This window comes from Pinus tabuliformis, chromosome 4_2 (genome assembly GCF_031772625.1).
Source record: "Pinus tabuliformis cultivar Carrire ecotype Pingquan chromosome 4_2, CPIR1, whole genome shotgun sequence".
In the NCBI taxonomy this organism is placed as follows: domain Eukaryota; kingdom Viridiplantae; phylum Streptophyta; class Pinopsida; order Pinales; family Pinaceae; genus Pinus; species Pinus tabuliformis.
In genome coordinates this window covers 1,069,405,514-1,069,426,194 of record NC_142304.1, presented here as the reverse complement: position 1 = coordinate 1,069,426,194, position 20,681 = coordinate 1,069,405,514, and the positions used below count along the sequence as shown (strand labels likewise).

Here is a 20,681-nt window from a genome sequence, read left to right as displayed (position 1 = left end):
ATACCTTGAAGGTCAATCAGCTCACCGTTAGGGTTATTAATAGCCCATGCCATGGATGATAGGGTCCGGGTACCACAACAAGCACCATCAGTAAAACCGATGTGGGGAGTCACAAAAATATGCAAAGCAAGGAAATCATAGTAAACAGGAAAGCTATTTGAAAACTAACACACCAAACCACACTGCACAAAAATGAATGACACACTAATGTACATAAGTAACCATGCAAGATGACCTAAGCATAGTAATTCTTGAGGTAAAGCCCGTTCCGAGGCTTATCCAGAGAATTTCCTTCGTAATCAATAAGTTCATAGGCCCCCTTTTGCAAAACAAGTTTCGCAATGTAGGGCCCATGCCACATGGGCTTGAACTTGCCTGTCCCCAGCTTATCATTAGCTTGGTCATATAGTAAAACCAAATCACCCTCATAGAATGCACAAGGGGAGACTGACTGATTGAAATGGGACTTGAATTGTTTCTTTTGTGCTTCGATAACCAAAGCAGCAAGACGATGAGTCTCATCCAGTCATTCTAAATATAAGAGGTGTTTTTCCTAAGGTGATGTTTCCGGGAGAAGTTCGAAAACTAGCTTGAGTGAAGGAATCTTGCATTCAATTGAAAATGTTGCTTCCAGACCATAGACTAGCTGGAATGGTGTGAAAACAATTGCGTCTTTGGTCAAAGTTTGGTAAGCCCACAAAGCTGAAAAGAGCATGAGATGCCAATTTGAATTGTGCATCCCAATAGTATGTTGAAGCATTGTAACCAAAACCTTGTTCACAGCTTCAAATTGACCATTGGCTTGAGGGTAATACGGGGTTGAGCCATTGTGCTGCAAACCCAATGCGGATGTCAGCTTAGCCATCATGTAATCTCTGAAATGGGAGCCATTATCTCTGATAATGGCTTGAGCTACGCTGAACCTAGAAATAACATGATTGAAAAGGAATTGAGTTGTCTTTTTACTTTTTGTAGAGTATGTAGGCATCGCTTCGGTCCATTTGGTGAAATAATCCACAACAACAATAATATAGCCATGCCCCCCAGCCGAACGAGGGTTATATTTCATAGAATCGATGCCCCATTTTGAAAAAGGACCAATGGTAATGAAAAGGTGTAGGTGAGTGGGTGGAGTGTGCATCTTGCATTGGTAAATTTGGCACTTGTGGCACTTGCGAACAGTAAGGATGCACTCCTTAAAAAAGGATAGCCAGAAATAACCAGTGCAAAGTATTTTTTGAGCAGTACCATAGCCAAACATATGAACACCACATGCCCCAGAGTGGCAGTCATTGAGAACTCTTTCAGCCTCCTCGAGAGTAAGGCATTGATGAAGAACTAAATTGACACCGACACGGTATAAAGTATCGCCAATAATACAATAGGGTTGGGAATGATGACGAATCTGTCGGCAATCATCCTTAGTCAATGTAGACCGGAATGTGGATCTCTGGAGATACACGATGATATCGCCATACCATGGATCGAGGGTACTGATTAGGAAAAGTGTCTCATTTGGAAGTTGTTCATCTGCACAAGTAGGGAGAGATTTAGAAGGAAGGGTACAAATCAACTCGGCGAAAACTAGTGACTTCTTAGATTTGGCAGTAATGAATACGAAATCGAATTCTTGCAGGATGACAACCCATTTAGAATACTTGCCCCCCAACAATTGATGAGTAAGGATGTAGGTCATGGGGTTACATTCAGAAATCATAGTAGTCATGCGTAAGAGAATGTAGTGCCGAAAGCGTTGAACAGCCTGGACGACAGCCTGTTGACATGGTGAATTTCTGCTATGCCAACATGGGGAACTAACCTGATTGCAAGCCCCAATTAGACCTGCTTTCATTTGGAATGGCTAGTTACGACAGGTTTTAAGTGACCCCGTAAACTGTTAAATGCTGTTTAGATAATCTTCGGCAAAATCACATAACCAATCTTTTGTCGACGCGTTTCGAACCAACCAGTGTGGTTCATCGTCAAGACAAGTTGAAGAACAGATCCAGCTTAGCCTGTTTAAATAGCTAGAGCAGAAACACCAACGGTTACCTGGCCAAAGGTTGACTTAAGGAGCAAGGTCAAATTTAGTTATAATAGGTAAGAAATAAATAAATATATCAATGATAAAATTATAATATAATAATAAATAAATCAAAAATAAATAAATATATATAAATTTAGTTAAATTAGGTGTGAGATAATTAAATAAATATATAAATATATAAATAAATAAATAATAAATTATTTATTTATTAAATAAATATATAAATATATAAAAAAAATATAATAATTTATATTTATTTATTTAAATAAATAAAAATAAAAATAATTTATATTTATATTTATTTATTTATTAAATAAAAATAAATCTAAAAATATAAATTAATAAGTATAATAGCAAAGGTAAATTATTTACTTAATTTATAAATATAAAATCATATATAAATATATAAGTTTAGTTATATTAGGTGTGAGATAACTAAATATATAGATATATAAATAAAATAATAAATTATTTATTTATTAATGATGATGATGATGATGGTTAATGTCCACTCAGACCAAATAATGATCTATCGGACCTAAAAAGACAAATTATTTATTTTGATTTAAGATTTTATTCCTATGCTCAAAAAGCTTGGAAAGAAGCCTCCCGAGTTCACTATAGTTTTGGCATTGTAAAAGGCTAGGAAGGTCAGTATTGTGACAAAGGTTGTGAAATTGAGATCTAATGTGGTTGTATGCAGGGCACTCTAAGAGGAAGTGGTTTTCATCCTCGATGCTCCTATTCTCACAAATATGGCAGATCCTTTCTATCCATGGCGTTTTAGGGACTACCCAACGGCCAGTTTCACTATGGAGCTCATGAGAATTCGTTCTAATCTTTGCTATATTAATTTTCTTCTTTGAGCTAGTTAAAATAGAGAGATACTTTTGATCTTCAAGGGTGGGGTTGATGACCCTCTTATAATAACTTAATTTTCTTTTAGACGCTAAATCTTTCTCACACCACAATTTTTCTTTGAACTTAGAAGTAACAATATCTTTAATGTTATTTATGTTTTGCAGAGCATCATTGTCATTGATCTCCCAATAGTTTAACCAGGCTCTTGTGTCCTTATGCCATCCTCGGTTAAGTCTTAGGTGGTTTTGGCTGGAATTTAAAGCTAGCTTAGGAAGTCTATGATTGTCTATGTTATTCAGCTTGTGCTTGTACACCAGAAACCTGAGCATAGCCAGGCTCTCAATAGGAGAAAGACCTGCTTCTATAAGGAGAATAGGATAGGGTGTATTACTTTTAATTTTCAGGTTATAAATTATAAAGCGCTTCTGGATTTGCTCAATCTTTCTCCATGATTCTCTGGAGATGTTGCAGCCCCAAACTTCACAGCCATATAAGATAACAGGAATGACTAAAGTTTCAAAGAGGAACTTCTTTTTATTCCACATTACGAGGTTTGCAGTTTTACAATTATTTTCAAGACCAAAATAAGCTTTCCATCCCCCATTGATCCTTTTCTCAATGCTATGGTTCCAGTTGAGCTTGTGATGGATATCAATTCCTAGGTACTTGTAAGAATACACTTCCTCCAAGTTATTATTGTCATACATAAAATTAGCGCAAGTGTTTATTACCTAATGACAGAATTAACTTTAATAATTTTATTGGAATATTGAATAAACACTGATTATTTATCTAATATAACTATCTTTTGCTTAATTATCTTACACCTAATATAACTAAATTTATATAGTTATATTTGAATTTATATTTATTTACCTCACTAATAATACCATTTATATAAATTAAGTAAATAATTTACTTTTGCTATAATTTTATATTTATTTATTTATTTAATAAATAAACAAATATATCTTTATTATTTATATATTAATAAATAAATAATTTATTATTTTATTTATATATCTATATTTAGTTATCTCACACCTAATTTAACTAAATTTATATATATTTATTCATTTTTGATTTATTATTTATATATTTATTTAATAAATAAATAATTTATTATTTTATTTATATATCTATATATTTAGTTATCTCACACCTAATATAACTAAACTTATATATTTATATATGATTTTATATTTATAAATTAAGTAAATAATTTACCTTTGCTATTATACTTATTAATTTATATTTTTAGATTTATTTTTATTTAATAAATAAATAAATATAAATTATTATTATTTATATTTTTATTTATTTAAATAAATAAATATAAATTATTATATTTTTTTTATATATTTATATATTTATTTAATAAATAAATAATTGATTATTTCTTTATTTATATATTTATATATTTGTTTAATTATCTCACACCTAATTTAACTAAATTTATATATATTTATTTATTTTTGATTTATTTATTATTATATTATAATTTTATCATTGATATATTTATTTATTTCTTACCTATTATAACTAAATTTGACCTTGCTCCTTAAGTCAACCTTTGGCCAGGTAACCGTTGGTGTCTCTGCTCTAGCTATTTAAACAGGCTAAGCTGGATCTGTTCTTCAACTTGTCCTGACGATGAACCACACTGGTTGGTTCAAAACGCATCGACAAAAGATTGGTTATGTGATTTTGCCGAAGATTATCTAAACAATGTTATGGAATCACAGAAGTCTAAATTCCTTATTAACTGTTAAATGCGTTGATAGATTTCTTCGGGGAGGAAGACTTCAATTAAATCAACAAAATAAAATAGCTAACCTCTATGTATTAAATCCTATCTACATTACTTCTAACTACTCTAATCTAGTTCTAGCTATCCTAATCTATCTTGCAGGAGCATGACGAAATAGAGGTTAAACATCATATATGAATCCCAAGTCTAAATGAATTAATTACTGGTTCACGTAAGAATAAGGTTGCATCAATGCTAAATTGCAATCCAATCACTCATACAGGAATACACATTCCTTTTATGGAATTAAAGCTTGCAACTGATGTTTAACATAGTTTCAAATCAGGGACTGCTCATGAATTAACTATGATGAAGAATCACATTGGCTCCAATGGGGATGGTGGCTCCTTGGAGACGCCAAGAATGGCAGATCTATGGGAGAGAAGACCAGTGTTTTTCATCCATTGGGCGATGGAGTCATTATTTCAACATTTAACTCAAAACTTTGACACATTTATTGACTGCAGATTTGACTAAAAAATGAATACAACTCTAACCTAAACTGACTCGATTTTTAAAACTGAAAGGACTGATAAAAATGACTCGACAAACCTCAAACCAGCTAACCTTCATCTCTAGAATTATAGCCTTCGCTGAGGGCCCCAGACTGAAGATGAGAGGTCAGTACACACATGCAATAGAATAGAAGTAAAACAATATATACAATGATGATGAAATGAGCAGAAAACACTCAGAAATGGTATCGCTTTAGCAACTGACCATTGATCGGCCCTCCAGGACAATCATCTCCATTCATTTCCTTGAGAAGAAAAGCGTTTTGACCACGATATGCTGCAATCTTATAAGGACCCTTCCATAAATTTTCAAATTTGTCGTGCTTTCCTTTATCTTCATTTCGGGCATCCTATTTGAAAACCACTTCATCCAGCTGAAACTTATCTGTTTTTGCCTTCCTATCATAAATCTTCTTTATGCACTCCTGCAACTTGAAAGTATTTTGAAATACTTCCTCCCATGTCTGCTGTAAATGAATCATCTGATTAATCCGTCTCTGCAAGGGATCTTCCTCACTACCAGCTTCTTGAAGCAATTTGACTACCTGAATAGCAAGCGAAGTAGGAAAAACCATGTCCGTCCCATACACCAACTTGAAAGGAGACATGCCAATAGAATTTTTCTGACTTACCCTATCAGCTCACAGTGCATTCACTAATTTCTTGTGCCAGCCCTTTTTATTGATTTCTAGCAACTTTTTAACGATATTTACCAAGGACTTATTTGAAGATTCCGCCAACCCATTGCCTTGCGGATGGTAGGCGGTCGAATGCCCCAAGCTGATATTGTACTTATAACTAAATTCAACCATTCTCTTTGACTTGAATGCCGCTGCATTATCTGTGATTAGCTTACTAGGACACTGTTGAGGGCCCTAAAATCGGGTCAACAACAAGGGGGATACCCACCCGGTCGGGAACCTGGTTGGCGGCTCCGTGCCCGTTTGGTGTAGCGGGTTCGACTGGGGATAATGGGACCAGCTTCCCAATCTAAGGGGTGTGTGTGTGTAGAGTTTGGTGATGTGTGTGTGTGTAGAATCTGATAATGGAAAATCTGGAATTATTTCTAAGCTAATTTAATTCTAAACTCTGAACTAATTTTATACTACTTTAATCTAACAAAAAACAACACATCTAATCTACGCTAACCCGGGGTAGAACTTTTTCCATTATGCGATCTAGAAAGATTTCATATAATAACTAGTAATAGAGATTATTCAACTATTATAAGAATATAAATCAATTAAGATGAACCATCCTGCATAAAAAGTTAAGCAAAACAGTTGTGAGCAACATATCACATAATCAGTTATTCATGTGTTAAGCACAAATCAATGACTCCACCGTACAAAAGTTCCAAATGGTAGTCCACACATTCATACATTAACATATAAACAACATCAGCTGCATATTACTCTAAGAATGCAAGCAGAAACTCATCAAGAGATAAAAAGTACAATTTATGACTGATTTTATACTCACAAACCTTAAGCAATAACGATCTATTTCTACTTACTTCTAATGCCTACTAAGAGTACATAAGTGCAACATCAGTAGCAGGTATTAAAATGCAAACATAAATAAATCTTGATCCGTCCATTCATCAAAAACCCCCTCCGAGGGTGCAAAAGTGCATGTTCTGAGGACAAGTTTTTTGTCAAATTTCCGGACCCTTCTCCAATGCAATGAGAAGGGTTAAATACTACTAACCGACTAATTTTAATTACACAAATTTAGGGAACGGCTTCAAATGACCGCCCTTTTACTAAAACAAATTTATTTCTAAAAACTGAATCTAATTTCTAACCATTTCTGTATCTGCTCCTTAGTGTTGTAAGCGATGCGCTGTTCACCCTGAAAGAGTCGGCTGGTTGTCCTTTCCTTTTGTTCGAGCTTGAAAATTAGAAATAACAAGAGCTGGCACCTCTTTCTGACAAACTAGAAGATATTTTTGAAAGTGTTCTTCTGGAGGAGTGTCTTCACGGCGTGTATACTTAATACAACTCATATTTCTTTCAAACTGATTGTGTTGTTGCTATTTCGGTTTCCGGCCGTGCGAATGAATCAATGAGTTGGGGACTTTGTTGCCTGAACGATTTTCTGAATTGAAACTTGTTTCTGTTCTTTGTTCCAGGCTTTTCTGAGACGTCTTTCCCCTTAAGCGTTTTTCTTTTTGCTTTACCCAATTTGGGCTTCAGGATCTTTCGTAAACGCTTTTCTTTTGTGCGCCTTTGACTCTGAGTCCTGGATAGTCTATTTCCATCAGTATTTGTTGAGTGATACTCTGGAATCCGCAGTCCTGTTGTATGCGGTATCCATTTCCGAAGTCATCTCCTCTCTGTTCTTCTAGCTCTGGCGCTTTTCCTTAGATGTTTCCTGCATATAGATTTATATTAGTTGCTGCCTTATAGTTCACGCAAATGAAAAGAGACACGAAGAAAATATTGACATGAAAGCATTAAGTTTTAATGAATGCATAATCATGTCACCCATTATGACTTGACTCTTCGAAAAACGCAACACAATCATCTTTGGATACACAGGCGTACAATCATTAATTTCCCGTAAGGTGCGCGCCTAATTTTGGGCTTACAGATCATGCCGAGGAATGCTTGCGTTGAATGGTTTCTGCGATCTACATCGCAGCGTCGAAGATTGTGATGTAAATAAGTGCCATCGCAGCAATTGATAGTCTCATTCATCGCAAACCGTAGATCACAGATCGCAGTTTTGTATGATCGCAGATCGCAAGATCGCAAGGTTTTCGCTTTATCACTCTGTGCTGCTTATGCGACATTGCGACATGCGACGTCGCATATCGGCCGTCGGCGATTCCTGAGGCTTTCCCTTTTTGAGCGCTTTTAATGCACGCGATGCGATGGGTTCTCGCGTCGCTCCTTTTCAGTGTATTTATGCGCTTTGGGAAAACGCTTCTTTCTACCTTTGCGACGCGATATAGCTCTTAGGGAGTTAATACAAAAGATTTTTAAACAAAATATTTTTTGGATTTTTGGTTAAGGGTCCCCCTTTGCTTGATGTTATTACTAATATCAAACAAAGAGGGGGGGTTGTTGGTGACCACAACAATGGCGATTCACTGTGAAGAACCAGTTATCTCTGCTTTTCTATTGACCGTTCACTTCCAAAACAACAAAATTTTTATATGTCTAAATTTTGTTATGGACAGATAGAGTAGATTACCCCTCACCTTGTCAACGATATTTTGTCTCAACCCTTTTTATATTCCAATTGCTTGCTTCCTCAGGCTTTTTCTTGCATTCGCACTAGACATTACTTGGCCTTGATTAAAGATAAAATAAGGTCTTCTCTGCGTATTGGCTTAAAAGTATGCTCATTTATCGTAGGTAGAGCCTCTGCTACCCGCAAGCGTCCATAGCCTTGACAGGGTGACCATGTTATCCAGCAATGATCCTTTTTCCTACTTGAGGTTACTCGCAACATTCCAGAGAAAAATCCTTTTTGACACACTTTTCCTTTTTTAATTCTCTAAAGAACAATGTCTTGGTTTGGTGGCCAAATTATGACACAGTCATTCACTTGATTTACACTTTTGCTGAACAAGCTGGCTCATGATGAGACCTCTTGTCTTTTGATTGAAACAATCTTAAGTCGTTGCCCTGTTTTGATAGACAGTATTGGCAAAGTCAGCAAGTTATAATATCTGTGATCATGATAAGCCGGCTCGTGATGAGACCTCTTATTCTTTGAGATATAGTGTTTTCCTTGGATTGTTTCTCTGAATGCTGCGATTTCATTTTAGCAGGGAAGAAGTCATTGTTTTTCCTTAAGAAAGCTCTGGACGACAATAATAGAGTTTTTGAAAACAACAGTTTTGCAGAGAATATTTATTTTATTATTGATGATACCTTTCATTGTGCTGATACAAAACAATTCTTTACCAAAGGTTGCTTTTGTCAAAGTTTTTAGAGGTTGAAACTAGCATCGTAATCAAGGTGAAGTTAACTCTATTTGTCAATAATAAAATTCAGATTTTCAAAAAATTTGTTATTTGTACAAGCGAAATCAAAATCTGATAGAGAATTGGCGTGCTCTTTCATGAATCCTTTTTAAATGATCATTTACAACGGGTTTTATTCATAAAAAGAGAAAAACAAAACAAAATAAAAACTAAAAACTAAATCTATCCTACAAAAATTAGAAGAATTCTCTTCTATGGAAAATATAATTTAAGAATCAGTCCATTGACAGGTAAAGAATCTCTTCTACCTGCCAAATCCTGCAACACGAATGTAGACGGGCCTACGACTTCTACAATTTGAAAAGGGCCAAGCCACATCTTTTGAAATTTCGTGTGTTTGCCCTTTTCTTCATGAGCCTTATCCCATTTCAAAACTAAATCACCCATCTGAAATTTTTTTCTGGTTATGATGCTTGAGTCAAAAGAAGATTTTATTAGCGCTTGGTGATGAGCATGGGTTTTCCTAGCTTGTTCTCTTTGCTCTTCTAGTTTGATTATTTCCATTTGTCTTAATTGTAAAGAGGAAGTAGATACTTCATCGATATATTGCACTAAAGACAAAGAGGGAATGACTAGGTGAGTCGGAAGAACCACTTCTCTCCCATAAACTAAATTAAAGGGAGAAGTGCCGATTGAAGCTTTCTTTGTGATTCTATCAGCCCATAAAGCATTTACCAGCGCTTTGTGCCAATTCTTTTGGTTTTGGTCGACTGTTCTTTTGATAATCCTGATTAGTTCTTGTTTGTTGATTCAGCCAACCCATTACCTTGCGGATAGTAGTTGGCAGAATATTTCAGTTTGAACCCTCTTTTAAGCGCAAACTCAGTCATAGCATTTCCAGAAAAATATGAAGCATTATCAAACATTAAGGCCATTGGCAATCCAAACCTAGTAATGATAAATTGATCTATGAATTCAATAATGTTTTCAGAATGAACTGTCTTGAGAGGAACTGCTTCTACCCATTTAGTAAAATAATCGGTTGCCGTAAGGATATACTTATGCTACTTAGAAGAGTGAGGAACGATCTCACCTATTATGTCCAAACCCCATTGGCTGAATGCTTGCTCGATGTTGACCGGTTGTAGCGTCATGGACGGTTTCCTTTGTTTTCATGCAGCAATCTGGCAGACTTGGCATTTCCTTACGTGATTGTATGAGTCTTTGAACAGCATGGGCCAATAATATCCTGCACGCAAGATTTTATGTGCAGTCGCATCTCCGACATAGTGTCCACCTGCTGGTCCATCGTGGAGTTCCTGCAAAACCTTTTCGGCTTCAGTTTTCTCAAGACACCTAAGAAGTACAGAATCGTAATTCCTTTTAAACAGGACATCATTTATGAGCTGGTATTGTTTAGCTTTTAATCTGAGAGCTCTTTTCTTGGTATGATCCAGACGTGATGGAGCATACCCGTTCTTAATAAAATAAATGGTGTCAGCATATGATGATTCTGCGTCGTTTAGGCTTACCTCATACATTTGTAACTCTTCAGATGAGTTCTCAGGAATTTGCGATGCTCCGGCTAACATCTTGCAGAAGCCTTGACCTCTTACGATGTTTGCTGGTTTGATCTCAAGATCATATTCTTGTAAAGCGGTAATCCAATTAGCTCTCTTTTTGCCCACGTCCTTCTGTACCAAAAGGTTTCTTGCCGCTGGAAACGGTACTACGACTTTAGTGTGGGCTTTAAGCAAGAAAGGTCTGAAATATTTGATCTCTTTGAAAACGGCATATGCATGTTTCTCTATGTCTGAGTAATTAAGTTCAGCAACTTGTAAGTTCGAGCTAAAGAATGCGATTGGAGCTTCCGCTTTTTCTTGATTTGCTTGGGTCAAAATCGCGGCATAAGATTTCTCTGAGGCAAAAGTGTATAAGATAAAAGATTCTGAAAAATTTGGGGTGGCCAAAGATGGAGCATTGGTGATAGCTTGTTTGATTAAGTTGAATGCGTCGTGCTCATCTAGACCCCATTTGAAATTTGAATTCTTTTTTATCATATTTTGTAAGGGAGAAATAATACGTGAAAAATCGAGGACAAATCTTTTGACAAAATTGATCTGTCCAAGGAAGGATTGCATGGCTTTCTTGTTATGGGGTATGGATATTTCGGAAATTTCCTTGATTCTATCGGGTTCTATGTGAATACCAGATTTCGACACTATGAATCCGAGCAATTTCCCTTCGCTTAATGCAAAGAAAGATTTCTTTGGGTTGAGCGAAATCCCATACCTCAAACATCTTTGAAAGATTTGCTTCAAATCTTTGAGATGGTCGCTTCGTTTTTTGGAGTACACTGTTATATCATCTAGGTAAATCACTACTGATTTATTGACTAACCCTTTAAATGCGATGTCCATGGCTCTCTGAAAGGTAGCTCCGGCATTGATCAGACCAAATGGCATCTTCCGGTATGCATAAGTGCCCCGTTTGGTTCGAAACGTAGTCTTTAACTGATCATTGGGATGCACTAGTACTTGATTGTATCCTGAAAATCCATACAGGAAAGACATTAATTTTGAGCCTGCTACTGCCTGTAATATTTGATCCATAGGTGGGAGGGGAAAGTTATCTTTCTGACAGGCTTTGTTGAGATTTCGGAAATCGATACAGATTCTAATGTCTCCATTTTTCTTCCTAACGGGCACCATATTGGATACCCATTTGGAATGCCTGACGGGGAAAATTATTCTGGCTCTCAACAACATATTAAGCTCAGTTTTTATCTGATTTTCTAAGTTAGGATGTATTTTTCTGAGCTTCTGCTGGACAGGTTTTTCATTATCAATCATAGGGATAACATGTTGAATGATAGAATTGTTGTATGTCTTTAGCTCATCGTAATTCCAGGCAAAAACGTTTTTGTATTGTCTCAGAAGACGGATATATGCTGATTTCTCTTCAGGGGCTAGGCCGTGGCCTAGGTTAACGTTTTGTGGCTTCTGATCGGTCCCTAGGTTTACTAATTCGTAGTTCAGGGTAGAACTGTAAAGTTTAGCATTGGCGGACCTTTTAAACCGACTTTTCAAATCATATAAATCTTCTAACTTGACCACTGAATTCGGTATGGCATTGTCAGTGCCGTTTTGTTGTATTTGGTGATCATGATGGTCTTCGTCAATTATCTGATTTGAGTAGGATCCTTCAGAAGTAAGGAAATTTACGATGTCAGGATCGTCATTGAATACTCTCCAATTGGTGATGTTGTCAGGGATGGATGGTCTAAAGATTAATTCTATTGAAAACCTATCAGGACTAAAATCTTCGGAAGGAGTAAGTCTAGAGGCTACGTTAGCTAACAGGTATGCGCTCGCATTTTGAATTCTTGGAATTGACGAGATGTTGAATGCTATGAAATGTGCAGTGAGATCTTGAACTAACGATTGATAGTGCTTTAAATGACTTGACAGGCAATGTATGGTGTTACGTACCTGTTTTATGACGATCTCAAAATCTCCAAAGACTTGAAGATACTTAACATTCAATTTGATTGCTTTGTATAGGCCTTGAACCAAGGCTTCGTACTCCGCTGTGTTGTTGGTGCAATCAAACTCAAGTCTGCATGTGAGCATAATCTTGTTCCCTTCTGGGCTAATCAGAACGCATCCTGCTCCTGCTCCCTCATTGGATTTAGACCCGTCAAAATATAATTTCCAAAATAAAGATGTATTTACAGAATTATCTAAAAAACTAAAACATTTTGAGTCATCAGTTTGGGAGAAATTTTCAACTTGGGATAAAACTTAATTCTCTAAGTATGGTGAAATATGAGCATTGAAATTGCCTAGGAAAGAATCTACTGCGTAATTGCCTACAATGCTGCTATTGTATGTTATGGCTTCATTTTCTCCTTCCAGTTCTGTCACTATGTATTTTTGGTGCAACTCTCGTTCAACCTTTATCTGATTTGCTTTACCATTGTATGGTAACCACATGTGCGACCAGTCGGTTGAGAAATATCCGTGGAGTTTCTCCGACCAATCCCTGCTAAGAATCAAACCATAGAACTCAGGGATATCAGCTACTAGAATGTCGATAACTTGACACACTTTTGGGTTAGACGACAATCTTATGGTCACCTGATTAAGTTCACCAATCACTTCGACTTGGGATCGATCAAGTTGAACTATATGTACTACGGATTTTTGAGGTTGCACATTCAATTTGGCACATATTGACCTGGGTAAAATATTCGTTGAAGCACCAGAATCGACCAAGCAATTGTGCACGTTTTTATTGAAGATTTCATATGTGAGAAGAAAAGGAGGAGTATGAGATCTTGATCTTCCTCCAATCAAGGCGATGTCATTTGGATCAATTTTATTGATCGCGTTGGTTGGAGGCCTTCCCAGATTGTGGGAAGCTACAGCTGTAGGTAAAGATGTAGTAGGCACAACATGTAATTCTTTCATCATTATTTTCTGCTGGTGTTTCAATTTACTCAATTCATAAAGAGTGATGTTAGCCCTAGTCTTCTTCATGTCATCAATGATGTTATACTCCATTTCATCCGACACTATTAGTGTTCTTGATGGAGGTGCTTGATCAGATTGGACTGGGCTAAGCTGGGTCGCTTTAGCAATTGTCTTTTTTGTTGCGACCTTATCTTTTGTTGCAGGGCTTGCGCCCTTTTGTTTTGGGGTAGTTTGGGGAGGATCAAGTTGATTTTTGCTTCTTGTGCTAACAGGAAATGCTTCTTGATCTTCTTCTTGTGGGAGGATGAAGTCCCACATTCCTTGTAGTTCTACAACTTCTTCATCGTCGGTCTGCCCTTCAGTGGTATTCTCTTCTTCTTCGTCTTCTTCAGATTCAACGTTTGAGACAACACTGGGTGGTTTTACCTCCATGGGAGGATTTCTTTTAAAAGTCCTATAGGGCTTTTTCGAAGAAGTCTCTGCTACTTGCTTCTTAATATCAATCATCTAATTAGACATGGCTTTCAACACTTTTTGTAATCCTTCCAAATCGAAAGGATCTTTGGTTTGTTTCTTCTTGGTGTCTTCTTTGAAAGGGATCTTCTTAGATTTGCATTATTCTATAGCATATCTCTTTTCTAGGGCTACCACGCGTTTTTCCATTGCTAACGCCTCTGTCAAGTTGTCAACTAAGGTGGTCTTGTTTGCCCTATCTACGAAGATAGCCAAGTTTGGAGGTAAAGCCGTGATGTACCATTCACATATTACTTCCTCGTTGGGTTGTGAAGCAGCGGGGATTTTGTTGAGGATCTTATTGAACCGTAAGTTAAAATCTTTAATGGGTTCTCTAGCCTCAGCCTTAAGATTAGATAGGTCATTGATCAATGTCGTCGTGGATCTGTCATCACCAAACTTGGTGAGGAACTGACTTTGAAAAATGTCCCAGCTTGTGATGGATCTGGAAGGTAACGAAAAGTACCACGACCCGACTGTTCCTTGCATTGTATAAGGGAAAAGCCGGACAACAACGTCTTCGTTAGAAACTCCGTTGAGATTAACAGAAAGCATGAAATTATTGATATGTTCTTCGGCTAGCATGCCTACTTCTGGATTGAATTTAGGCAGCCATTTCTCAGGATGGGCCGGTATAGGGCTCAGGGGTGGAGGCATTAAAACCGCCCCAGGATTGTTCCATGGAGACTGGGCCATCGTTGAGCTGCTAGTCAATGGAAGTGCAGAAGATGATCCCTGATGCTGAGAAGATGAAGATATTAAGATCTTTGATGTTTGAAGAGGAAGGGTTGTGGAAGATGGGTGAGTGAGTTGGAATGAAAAAGTGGGTGGTTGACTTCGCGGTGAGGGGGTTGATATGGACGAAGTGGATGAAAGAGTCTTACTGTCAGAATCTGGTGGTGTTTTCCTTGCTCTTTTCCTGGTGGGAAGAGGGAGTTCACTTGGTTGTATGCCAAATTTTTCACTCTTTAATTTGGTAAGGGGATGAGCAGGGCTGTACTGCGAAGTCACGCTGCTTTTAGATTTATCAGACTTCTGGTTAAAAATAGAGAATCCCTGGAGTTTACGAATCAAAGTTTCAATGTCAGGGGGTTCAATGATAGATTTGTCTGATATATTCAAATATGTAGCAGTGGTGGATACTCGAGTGACTTCAAATTCCGGGTTTAACCGTGTTGGAGAAGTTGAGGGAGTTGATGAGGGTGTATTACTCTCAGAATGGTATTTAGATATTGCTTTAGGTGCCATTCATAGTTCATGCCCTCCTTCTAGCACCAAATATGTTGAGGGCCCTAAAATCGGGTCAACAACAAGGGGGATACCCACCCGGTCGGGAACCTGGTTGGTGGCTCCATGCCCGTTTGGTGTAGCGGGTCCGACTGGGGATAATGGGACCAGCTTCCCAATCTAAGGGGTGTGTGTGTGTAGAGTTTGGTGATGTGTGTGTGTGTAGAATCTGATAATGGAAAATCTAGAATTATTTCTAAGCTAATTTAATTCTAAACTCTGAACTAATTTTATACTACTTTAATCTAACAAAAAACAACACATCTAATCTACGCTAACCCGGGGTAGAACTTTTTCCATTATGCGATCTAGAAAGATTTCATATAATAACTGGTAATAAATATTATTCAGCTATTATAAGAATATAAATCAATTAAGATGAACCATCCTGCATAAAAAGTTAAGCAAAACAGTTGTGAACAGCATATCGCATAATCAGTTATTCATGTGTTAAGCACAAATCAATGACTCCACCGTACAAAAGTGCCAAATGGTAGTCCACACATTCATACATTAACATATAAACAACATCAACTGTATATTACTCTAAGAATGCAAGCAGAAATTCGTCAAGAGATAAAAGTACCATTTATGACTAATTTTATACTCACAAACCTTAAGCAATAACGATCTATTTCTACTTACTTCTAATGCCTACTAAGAGTACAGAAGTGCAACATCAGTAGCAGGTATTAAAATGCAAACATAAATAAATCTCGATCCGTCCATTCATCGAAAACCCCCTCCGAGGGTGCAAAAGTGCATGTTCTGAGGAAACGTTTTTTGACACATTTCCGGACCCTTCATCAATGAAATGAGAAGGGTTAAATACTACTAACCGACTAATTTTATTTACACAAATTTAGGGAACGGCTTCAAATGATCGCCCTTTTACTAAAACAAATTTATTTCTAAAAACTGAATCTAATTTCTAACCATTTTTGTATCTGCTCCTTAGTGCTGTAAGCGATGCGCTGTTCGCCCTGAAAGAGTCGGCTGGTTGTCCTTTCCTTTTGTTTGAGCTTGAAAATTAGAAATAACAAGAGCTGGCACCACTTTCTGACAAACTAGAAGATATTTTTGAAAGTGTTCTTCTGGACGAGTGTCTTCACGGCGTGTATACTTAGTACAACTCAGATTTCTTTCAAACTGATTGTGTTGTTGCTATTTCGGTTTCTGGCCGTGCGAATGACTCAATGAGTTGGGGACTTTGTTGCCTTAACAATTTTCTGAATTGAAACTTGTTTCCGTTCTTTGTTCCAGGCTTTTCTGAGACGTCTTTCCCCTTAAGCGTTTTTATTTTTGCTTTACCCAATTTGGGCTTCAGGGTCTTTCGTAAATGCTTTGCTTTTGTGCGCCTTTGACTCTGAGTCCTGGATAGTCTATTTCCATCAGTATTTGTTGAGTGATACTCTGGAATCCGCGGTCCTGCTGTATGCGGTATCCATTTGCGAAGTCATCTCCTCTCTGTTCTTCTAGCTCTGGCGCTTTTCCTTAGATGTTTCCTGCATATAGATTTATATTAGTTGCTGCCTTATAGTTCACGCAAACGAAAAGAGACACGAAGAAAAGATTGACATGAAAGCATTAATTTTAATTAATGCATAATCATGTCACCCATTATGACTTGACTCTTCGAAAAACGCAACATAATCATCTTTGGATACACAGGCGTACAATCATTAATTTCCCGTAAGGTGCGCGCCTAATTTTGGGCTTATAGATCATGCCGAGGAATGCTTGCGTTGAATGGTTTCTGCGATCTGCATCGCAGCATCAAAGATTGCGATGTAAATAAGTGCCATCGCAGCAATTGATAGTCTCATTCGTCGCAAACCGTAGATCGCAGATCGCAGATCGCAAGGTTTTCGCTTTATCACTCTGTGCTGCTTATGCGACATTGCGACGTGCGACGTCGCATATCGGCCGTCGGCGATTCCTTAGGTTTTCCCTTTTTGAGCGCTTTTAATGCATGCGATGCGATGGGTTCTCGCGTCGCTCCTTTTCAGTGTATTTATGCGCTTTGGGAAAACGCTTCTTTCTACCTTTGCGACGGGATATAGCTCTTAGGGAGTTAATACAAAAGATTTTTTAAAAAAATATTTTTTGGATTTTTGGTTAAGGGTCCCCCTTTGCTTGATTTTATTACTAATATCAAACAAAGAGGGGGGTTTTTGGTGACCACAACAGACACCCAAAACGTGACAGTATATTATTATCAAGAAAAGAAATAATTACCGCATCTGTGGCCTGTCGGGTGGAAATTTCTTCAATCCATTTGGTGAAGTAGTCTGTAGCTGTCAATATCCATCTATGATGTCCTGATGATGCCAGATGAATTTCCCCTATGAAATCCAAGCCCCACTGCTAAAATGGTGCGCTAAATTCAATTGGTTTGAGAGGCAATGGCTGTAGTTTCTGTTTTCCTTGAAAATTTTGGCATTCGTGACAATTCTTAACAGCCTTATACACATCTGAAAATAACGAAGGCCAATAAAACCTGCCCTTAGAATCTTATTCGATGTGGTTTTCCAAAATAGATGGCCCCCGCAGTCACCTCTATGAAAATCCTCCACAACTCGTTTGGCTTCCTCCTCTACCAAACAATTCAGCAACATTCCACCAGGGTCTTTCCAATATAATGCAGAATTAAGGATGCAAAATTTGGCAGCTTTCAATTTCAATGTTCTACTCTTATTTTTAGGCATCCCGGGAGGTGAAGACAAATTTTTAAGTACGTGTATAATGTCAGCATAGTAAGGAGAAGAAACAAAAATATCAGATACCTGATTTACCTGACTCTCCTCATCTTCATCGGACATGGAAGCAATCAAATTTATATCTAGAACATGCAGATTTGTTTCAGCCATTAATTTGGCGAGTCCTTGACCTTTGATCAGCTTGGTTGGTTTAATCTCCACATCATACTCTAATAACACCGCAATCCACTTACCCCGCCTTCCTTCTGGATCTGCCTGTACCAAAACATCCTTTACAGCTGCGTTAGGAACATATGCTATAATGTGGGAATGCAATATATACACACGGAAATATTTCAAGGCCTTTACAAGTGCAAGTGCTTGTTTTTCAATAATGTTATATTTCAATGCTCCGTCCCTTATAATACGACTGAAAAAGGAAATGGGCTTCTCAACTCCATCCCTTTTTTGCATTAGTACAGCTGCCAAAGTGTGCTCAGAAGCCAATGAAAACAAAATGAAGTCCTGTGTGTAGTCCGGGCTAATTAAAGTAGGGGCTGAAGAAAGAGCTAACTTTACCAAATTAAATGATTTCACCGCCTCTTCTGTCCACTTTAAATGACTATCCTTTTTCAGCATGTTCGTGATTTCTCTAAGATGCTCAGCTAGATTTGGAATGAAACGACGCAGAAAATTCAGTTTTCCATTAAATGACTGTATTTCTTTCTTGTTTCGGGGTTGTTCAATCTGCTGGATGGCCTCAACACATGCCGGGTCCACACAAATGCCGCCTTTTAATATGATGTGGCCAAGGAGCTTACCTTCATCCATGGCGAAAAGGCTCTTTTTTGGATTCAGCGAAATGCCATATTTGCTGCAGTTTTGGAAAACAATTTTCAAATGATATAAATGTTCCTCATTAGAATTTGAAAACATGGTTAAATCATCGAGGTAAACAACTAAAAATACATCGTTCTCATTGGCGAAAGCCATATCCATTGCACGCTGAAAAGTGGCACCTGCATTTTTCAAACCAAACGACATCTTTGCATAATGAAATGTTCCCCATGGAGTGGTGAACGCAGTTTTTTCACGATCATCTTCATGCACTAAAATCTGATTGTATCCCGAATAGCCATCGAGTAGTGACATCCTTGATGCTCCAACTACTCGTTGCAATATATGGTCCATTTTGGGCAGTGGATAATTGTCTTTTAAGGACACCTTATTCAAATTTCTGAAGTCAATACATAAACGGATCTCACCGGTTTTCTTTCTTACGGGTACCAAATTTGATATCCAATCGGAAAATCTGATAGGCACAATGATCCCTGACTTATACAACCTGTTCACTTCTTTTTCTATTGATGGCAGCAGCTTAGGATTGATTCTCCTCAACTTTTGATGAAAAGGATTCTGATTTGGTTTTATAGGGATAGCATGCTGGATGATATTAGTGTCATATGTTTTCAGATCTGAGTAATCCCAAGCAAAAGCATTAGAAAATGAAGACAACAATCTGACATACTCTTCCTTTACCTCTGGTGATAACGACTTTGATAAGTTTACCATCTTCGGATTTTCAGCTATCCCAATGTTTACCTCTTCAACACCTTTTTCAGTCGGTCTCAATGTCGGTTTGCGGGCCACATTGTCTTGGTCAAACAGCTCCTCCAAAGGAATCAATCCCTTAGGAATAATGTTATCTTTAAGTTGCAGCACATCCATTTGATTTACTTGTATATCAACATTACCATCATCATGTTTCGTATCTATGGAGGTATCTTTAAACTTACCCTTATTCTATAGAAAATCATTAATCTCTTCATCATCCTGAAAGACTTGCCAACATCGCTGATTATCTGGAACGGTGGGGCGGTGTTTCACATGAATCTCGAATTTGTTGCTGGAATTCATTGGAATTTTTAAATTACTTGCTGCCTTAGCCAACCCATCAGCAACACCATTTTGTATGCGAGGCACACATGTCAAAGTATGATCAGAAAAGAGTTTCAAAATATCTAAAACTGCATTTCGATATGCTCTCATGCGAGGATGCTTGGCTTGAAACTCACCTTTCACCTGCTTTATCACCAACTCTGAATCACCATATACTGCAATTCTTTTTGCCTTCAGCTTTCGAAGAATCTTAAGGCCAGCAATGAGAGCCTCATATTCCGCTTCATTATTAGAACAATCAAATGCTAGTTTGTAGGAACATACTCTCACCTTGCTTGGAAGCTTATCTTGAGCAGAAAATGGACTGCGAATCCAGACACCAATCCCAGCACCATCACTACCTACTGCGCCATCAAAATCCATGGTCCAAAGACCATCTTCATCCTCCTCCAAGTGCTGAAATTGTGTTAGCTCTGCTTTTCTTGCTTGCTGCCCATTATCTTCAGCTATTTGCTCCATAATAGCCTGCCTTTCACTTCTTTCTTTCTGCAGAACCTCTCTAAAATTCTCGGTGATTTCTGGTATATCCTCTGCCTGAACTAATTGACTATCTATCTCATTAAAACTATCAACAA

General features: G+C 37.4%; 1 pseudogene; it reads right to left on the bottom strand.

Annotated features, from left to right (window-relative positions):
- LOC149173334 (cysteine proteinase mucunain-like) overlaps positions 1-20,469 on the bottom strand; it is a 51,419-nt pseudogene extending 30,950 nt beyond the window's left edge.
- Between the last annotated feature and the right edge of the window lie 212 nt (positions 20,470-20,681).